This window comes from Bubalus bubalis, chromosome X, assembly GCF_019923935.1.
Source record: "Bubalus bubalis isolate 160015118507 breed Murrah chromosome X, NDDB_SH_1, whole genome shotgun sequence".
Classification (NCBI taxonomy): domain Eukaryota; kingdom Metazoa; phylum Chordata; class Mammalia; order Artiodactyla; family Bovidae; genus Bubalus; species Bubalus bubalis.
The window spans coordinates 10416124-10424539 of NC_059181.1; the positions used below are offsets into that span (position 1 = coordinate 10416124).

General features: G+C 45.2%; 1 pseudogene; it reads right to left on the reverse strand.

The window, feature by feature from the left end:
- Positions 1-4252, reverse strand: part of LOC123331870 — an 89832-nt pseudogene extending 85580 nt beyond the window's left edge.
- Between the last annotated feature and the right edge of the window lie 4164 nt (positions 4253-8416).

An 8416-nucleotide genomic window follows, 5' to 3' on the forward strand; every position in this document is an offset into this window, starting at 1 on the left:
TAATATGCAGAGTACATCATGCGAAATGCCAGGCTGGGTGAAGCACAAATTGAAATCAAGACTGCCTCTTGATGAGGGTGAAAAAGGAGAGTGAAAAGTCTGGCATAAAACTCAACATTCAAAAAACTAAGATCATGGCATCCAGTCCCATCACTTCATGGCAAATAGATAGGGGGAAAATGCAAACAGTGATAGACTTTATTTTCTTAGACTCCAAAATCACTGCAGATAGTGACTTTAGCCATGAAATTAAAAGATCCTTGCTCCGTGGAAGAAAAGCTATGACAGATCTAAATAGCATATTAAAAAGGCAGAGACATCACTTTTCCAATAAAGGTCCATATAGTCGAAGCTATGATGTTTTCAGTAGTGACGTATGGATGTGAGAGTTGGACCATAAAGAAGGTTAAGAGCCAAAGAATTGATACTTTGGAAGCGTGGTGTTGGAGAAGACTCCTGCAAGTCCCTTGGACAGCAAGGAGATCAAACCAGTCCAGCCTAAAGGAAACCAACCCTGAATATTCATTGAAAGGACTGATGCTGAAGCTCAAGATCTAATACTCTGGCCACCTGATGTGAAGAACTGACTCATTGGAAAAGACCCTGATGCTGGGAAAGATTGAAGGCAGGAGAAGGGGGCGACAGAGGATGAGATGGGTAGATGGCATCACTGACTCTATGGACGTGAATTTGAGCAAGCTCCAGGAGATGGTGAAGGACAGGGAAGCCTGGCACGCTGCAGTCCACAAAGTCACAAGAAGTCAGACACAACTGTGCAACTAAACAGCCACAAGGGGGAAAGGCAAATAGATAGGGATGGAGAACAGAGAGTGGTTTGCCAGAGGTTGGGGTGGGGCAAAGTGGTGGCATAAGGGAATATTTGGGGCGACATAATTTCTCTGCTTCCTGATTGTGAGGTAGTACACAAATGTGTCAGAACACACAGAACTTTATGTAGAAGAAAGTTCATTTCATGGTATGTTAACTTAAACATTTTAGAAACTGAAACAAAATATACCCAAATAAACTTCTCTTTAAGAAAAATGCTTTCAAAGAAATTTTCCACCTGGGTTTCTTCTGCTTTGTGGGGGCCTCCCCACACTCGCCCTGGCATCTGTGGGTCTGTTTATTCATGGAGAAAGTGAGATCAGTCTCCCTCGATCCTAAAATGACACCCATGGGCAGGCACTTCGTGGAAGTGGCAGAGGGGTAGGTTTGGAGAAAAGGGGAATTTGGCCTCCACTGGGTTCTGAACCCATACATGGCAGTTGTGCTTTTGTTTGAAAACCCATGGGTTAGAATAGATGGTCTTGACCCAGATCCTTGCACAACTGGGGGGCTGGAACAACTCTGGATTTCAGTGTCTACTGATAGGGCCCACTCATTCATCCCTCAGGCACATGCCCCTGTGGACGCTCGTGGCCAGCCAGGCCAGTCCATAGCTCCAGCCTTCTGGGCCGAGGCCTGTGCAAGGAACCTCTGAGGCCCAATGTCAGACCTGCTCTCCACACATGCCCTGAGACAGAGACCAATGCCATCTTTCGTCAAAAGCTGGAGGAGAGCTTGCCATGTACAGCGGTGCTCAAAAAAACAAATTTTTAAAAAAATTTTATACAACTGAATGCTTCCTTTGAAAACTATCTTATGCATAAGTACAATCTAGAGAACCAGAGTTGGGCCCTGGTGGCTGAAGGTGGATGCAGAGTTGGCTTGGGGCCCCCCAGGGCTTCTGGAGCACTGCTTGAAGTCTACTTACCCAAGAGGTTGGCACTTACTGTGAGAAGCATGAGAGGCACCGTGATGCTTAAGGCTGGCTTCAGGTTCAAAAGAATGAGACAGGATTGTGGCAGACTCACTCCTGGGTTAGTTGGCCATGGGGAGGACTGCAGGATTCCAGGTTTGCCACATGCATTGGGCGCTGGTCCCCTTGACCTGGGCACCACATGGTTCAGCATCTGTCACCCACTGGGTAGGAAACTTATCTTCACTATCTTACATTTAGTAAGCTGAATCTTTAAAAATATGAACGATAAGATTAAGAGCTACAGCACTCTTCCGTTTTCGGTGCCCTTACAAAAGGCATCATCTGGTTTTTCTGTATCAACAAAAGAAAAATGTTTAAGCTGAGATCTTGGTGGAGGATCAGTGGCAGATCCCTACTTCTGACCCCAGGGCTGGCAGAATGGCTCACAGTGGAATCATCAGACAGACCTCTTTCTCCTAGACGTCAGGGATCATGTCCATGGGGGAAGTGACCATGGTCATGGTGTTCTTGCCAAACAGCGGGAACTCATGGTAGATGAGCTGTTCCCAAAAGCCATTTTGGGGCTGGAGGATGAGCTGGCAGGACTTGGTCCATGTGTGCGTGTCCAGCAGAGACATGGCCTGGTACTTCATGAGATAGGCGAGACAGAGGGTGGCAGAGGGGCTCAGCCAGCAGCACATTGCGGCAGGGTACAGCCCTGCTTCCTCTCCACCTTGTGATGCGGTCTGCCGGGTGGGGGTGGGGGGGGGGGGGGGGGTGGGGGTGGGGTCGAAGTCACAGAGCTGCGAAGTAGGTGTGTCGGCCATAGGCTCCTGCACGTAGTGGATGTCCTCAGATTAGGTGCTCACCGTCTCCCCCGAGAGGCTGATGACTGTGCTGATGTGGTTGCTGGAGAGCACGAGCTTGTTGCTGGCGGCCACCCTGCTGCTGATGTACGGGCTGCTCCTGATGGTGAGAGGCCACTGACCAAGGGCTGCTGGAACTGAAACAGGAAAGCCCGCGGGGATGCTGTCATCCGACTGGTGGGTCAGCAGCCAGTGAGACATAAAAGGCTGCATCTTCCTGCTAGGCTGTGTCCATGGAACACACTCTTGCGTAAGCGGGAGGGTAAGTTCACTTAGGTAGCAACTTTGGGTCTCCGGGTGAGAGAAGACCCGTCACAACCAGGAAGCCACTATCCCCGCTGCCCGCAGCTCCAGTTTCCGTAGCACTGACCCCTTGTCGCAGAGAGGAATGGGCCATGCTGGGTCTCTGGAGAAACGCTGGCCTCATCTCCCTGTCCTGGAGCTGCTGGGCCTGAATTCATCCGGTTACCCACCCTGCGATCATGCGGGGACTGCAGCAGTCAGTCAAAAAGTAGGGTCTGCTCTACACCGCAGCCCACTCCTTCTCGCCCATTCCATCTCCATGGCAATGCTGAATTCTCACAAAAATCTCTTTAAGTGTGATTCTTTGCCTCCATTCTACAAGGAAGGAATCAGAGGTGAAGGAGTTAAGTAAAATAGCTGACGCCCAAAAAGAGAATAAGGAGCAAAGCTACCATACCAGTGTGAACAGGTAGCATAAGAATTCCAAGGTCAAAGTAGCCTGTCCATAAATTCAGGGTGATTATCACCAGCATCTCAAAGTTCTTGCATTGAACTCTTCCTGCTCACACAGACCCTCAAAAACATCCTCCCACCCCGAAGTATCAATAAAAGCCTTCAAAAGATGCCTCTCCTGTGCCCATGGACTGGTTTGTCAGCACCTACCACTTTCACAGTCCTTTCGCCTGGAGAAGGGAATGGCTACCCACTCCAGTATTCTCACCTGGAGAATCCCATGGTCAGAGGAACCTGGCAGGCTTCAGTCCGTAGGGTTGAAGAGTTCAAGAGAGGACTGAGCGACTAACACACATTCCTTGCATCGATGTCTTTCCTAATGCAGCCACTAGGGGGAGACTCAAAGCTGACATGGCTGGTGGACATCTTGGAACATCCTTGCCCACGTCCCCTCCTGGTCTCAGAATTGCCAGTTTTGAAAATATCACTGTGGTCCTGCATGCCACAGAGAAATGGGAACACTGGCTCTTGTCCTTTCACAGTGATGCCCATTGTCACATGGACCTTGAAGCAGCTCATCCAGTGTCTGATTCTCCCCTTTCTCATGAAGATTCAAAATTTGACCCTCCTTGTAGCTTTCCCCAGTCCCCTCCGCTGTACCTCAGGCACAAAAGCAAGCCACAAGAGGACAGAATATCGAAGTCAGCTTATACTAGGGTATTTTCCAGAGTATCTTTCATAAATTAAAACTTCTATAATTCAAGGATAACTGTCCTGTAGGACTGACAAAGAATAGCATCATGCAGTTCTGTTTATCAGCTACCACAGCAGTAGTATCGTTTCCAATTAGTTCACCAGCTTTAAACATGTGTGATTATTTTTTTTTCTCATTTAGGGAGGTCCAAATTATTTCAAATTTTGTCCTAGAAATGAGATATTTTAAGTATGTTTTTAATCACATTATTTCATATTTACATAATCCAAAATCACATAAGGCTATATATATATATTAATACACGAATATTTCAGCCCTTTCCACTTTCCCCCTAGTTCTAAAGAAGGAATCTTACTTGGGAGTTAAGTGTCAAGTTTCTCCTATTGAGTGTGAAATCTGGGAAATGAGATGATTTTTAGAGAAATAAAGACAGATTACCCACCCCAGAAGCCCAAATGTATCACAGAGAGTCAGATGCTAGGAGCACTAGTTTTAGGAAGACATCACTGTGCATGAACATAGGGATGAGAAGGAATAAGTGAATGAGGGAATATCACAGTGATGAGGGGAAAGTTTAGATGACAGGACAAGAAAGAGACCTTTAGCTCTATACTTGACTGGAGACTCGTAGTCAAGAGACCAAAAAGCCATGTCTTTTTGTTTCATGGAAGTTTTCAAAGACTATAGCAAAAATGGGAAGAGAACATTTTATATTTTCATGAGCCACTACCAGAGAGTTCTTAGGAGTGCTGCTACAAGGCATTACAGAAAGACTGAGAACAATAAAGATGTCTAAAGAAGATGCACCCAAGTACTGTGTGGATCACAACAAACTGGAAAATTTTTAAAGAGATGGGAATATCAGACCACCTTACCTGCCTCCTGAGAAATCTGTATGCAGGTCAAGAAGCAACAGTTAGAACTGGACATGGAACAGACTGGTTCAAAATCAGGAAGGGAGTATGTCAAAGCTGTATATTGTCACCCTGCTTATTTAACTTATATGCAGAGAACATCATGCATAATGCTGGGCTGGATGAAGCACAACATGGAATCAAGATGGCAGGGAGAAATACCAATAACCTCAGATACGCAGATGACACCACCCTTATGCAGAAAGCAAAGAAGAACTAAAGAGCCTCTTGATGAAAGTGAAAGAGGAGAGTGAAAAAAGTTGGCTTAAAACTCAACACTCAGAAAACGAAGATCATGGCATCTGGTCCCCATCACTTCATGGCAAATAGTTGGGGAAACAATGGAATCAGTGAGAGACTTTGTTTTTTGGGACTCCAAAATCACTGTAGATGGTGAGTGCAGCCATGACATTAAAAGATGCTTGCTCCTTGGAAGAAAAGCTATGACCACCTAGACAGCATATTAAAAAGCAGAGATGTTACTTTGCCAACAAAGGTCTGTCCAGTCAAAGCTATGGTTTTTCCAGTAGTCATGAATGGCTGTGAGAGTTGGGCTATAAAGAAAGCTGAGTGCTGAAGAATTGATGCTTTTGAACTGTGGTGTTGGAGAGTCCCTTGGACTGCAAGGAGATCCAACCAGTCCATTCTAAAGGAAATCAGTCCTGAATATTCATTGGAAGGGCTGAAGCTGAAACTACAATACTTTGGCCACCTGATGCGAAGAACTGACTCATTGGAAAAGACCCTGATGCTGGGAAAGATTGAAGGCAGGAGGAGAAGGGGACGACAGAGGATGAGATGGTTGAATGGCATCACCGACTTGATGGACATGAGTTTGAGCAAGCTCCTGGAGTTGGTGATGGACAGGGAGGCCTGGCGTGCTGCAGTCCATGGGGTCGCAAAGAGTCGGATACAACTGAGCGACTGAACTGAACTGAAAGAAGATGCTCTTTTAAGCATGTACTCCCTCTTTTGGCTTTTCTTTTCCTCCAAGAGACTGAGTACAGATATGAATTGCTGTCAATTATGTTTTTCTGCCACACACTGCTTTTGAAGACAACATTGCTCAGAGACTGAACCATGTGTGTTCCCAGTTGCACTCAGGTCATACAAAGTAGCAAAGAACCCCCTCTCTTTTCAGGAAAAAAAAATTGCCCTCAAGCATATCGTACCTATACACAGATATCAACCAAGATCAACAACTTTTAAATCTCAGTTTGATGTAAACTGGGACATATGCCATTTATGTTGAGTACCATCTAGAACTGGGACTATCTTCCTTCATACTAGTAGGTGTGTTTAAGATACTCAGACCAGGACTTTCCTGGTGGTCCAGTGGCTAAGACTCCATGCTCCCAATGCAGGGAACCTGGGTTTGATCCTTGGTCAGGGAACTAGATCCCGCATGAAGCAACTATTAGATCCTGAGTGTCACAACTAAGACCTGGCACAGCCAAATAAACTTAAATAATAATAATAAAAAGATATTCAGACTCATTCAAATACTCTGGATTTTTCATAGCAAATGCTGGCAAGAGATTTGTGCTTTCTGGGTAGTTTTAGATAGATACATCTTCATATCCTGTTTTCTTCACTTATTCTCCTCTTTGGGTCACAAAGTCAAATTTTATAGTTTTCACTCCACTCTACTGCTGAATCCATCCCATTTTTCCTGTTTAAAAATAGTATCACAATCATTTCATTTGACTGCTCATAGCAGTTCCTAATGGATTAAAACAACTACTATGCGTTTAGCTCATGATTCTGGGAACTGGCTGGTTATTCTGATCAGAGCTAGCTCAGTAGATCCCTGCTGGACTTGTGTGTGCATCCGGAGGCAGCTGGTGGACAGCTAATGACTGGATGGTCTAACGTGGTCTCGTTCATGTGTTTGGTGGTTGGCAGGCTGGAGTGACAGCCCATGTGCTTTTCATCACTCAGCAGGATTGCCTGGATCACAAGGTCCCAGGACAAAAAAAGTAGAAGCCATATGACCTCTTGATGCCTTAGTTTGGGACTCACTTGATGTCACTGGTTACAGCAAGTCCCCAAGTCAGCCTCAGTTTCAAGGACCAGGAAATAGACTCCATCTCTTGCTGAAAGGAGCTGAAAAGTATTGAGGCCATTTTTTGCGATGTGTTCTACTATTGCTATTTCTGAATTCACTGTCCCTTACTGCAGAGAGACACTGTAGCTAAAGCTGTATGCCATCTTCCTGCCATTTACTATAGAGGAATTTGCACAAGAGCCATTTACTGGCTGCTCCTGAATTGGGAGCAGTATTTTGGAAAAGTTCCTATCAAGACTACTAAAAGGTAACCAGTCACATGGTGTGTATGTTTGGTAGTAAAAGCCCTGTGGATCTGCTAAATTCCATTCGAGTCAATAGCAGTGCTGTACGGCCTGCAGGGTGAATGTTCCTTCATTAACTGGTTAATCAAGTGGCAAGATGGCCCTTAGAAGAGGACTCTGCCATAGCAGAGTGGGACAGAAGACAGACGGGACAAATGGAAAAGTTTGAATCCAGACAATGGAGACAGAGACAGTCATGGTCCCCCAGTGGAGAATGGGAATGAGGTTGGGAGGGAAAGGTCTCTTTACTAGTTACAGAGTGATAGAATGTCCTAGAAATTTGAGAGGGCAGCTACTAACAGATAGTAGGCACATGAAATGCTGATGGAAAATTCCAGTCACCTCACAACTTTGTCTAGTCCCTTTTTTTCTAGCTTAACCTCTCTCTTCCCATATCCCCCATCCTCAACACCAATTAATTGGTCCTCATTTGCAATTTGCTAATTGATGTCTTCTTTATCTTAATACCCTGCCAGTGCTTGACACACCAAGGTAGTCAGCAAGAATGAAGATGGCAAGACTCAGACCCCTGAAATTAGTGAGTTGATCTATTTCCTCTTTTCCCTAGGTCTGAGTGACGAGATAGTGCAGATCAGTATCATTCCCAACTTCATTGACTCTTCTATAATTAACTTCTTATAAAGTGGTACTCAGCAAAAGCTTATTGGATAGAAAGATGGATGAATGGACATCAAGAATCTACGCCAAGAGTGGGAAGAAATCCTGAGGTTTGAATACAGCAGTGGTCAGAGGTGGAGCCTGGGACAGACAGGAAGGTTGTTGAGAGGCTTTCATTGAGGAAGAGACATGGGGAGGATGAAAACATTCCCCCAGCTGCTCTAGAGCAGCCAGCTCACACAACAGCAAATGTGGTATTTTTATCCTCAGGATGTCTCCAAAAAGATCTAGCCTCATGATCTTGGGTTGTTCTGGTTTTCAACCTTGACTTCGCTAGGTAATATTTTAAAATACAAGTTTCTTTTGAGCAGTTTTCCGCATAATCCTTTGACTATTCAGTGAGTTCTCTCCAAAATTTTACCCTCATTTCCACATCTATGTCATCTACAACATCAACAACGTTTGTATGCTATAAAGAATAAGATCATGTAGATTAAAGACATCTGTAGGC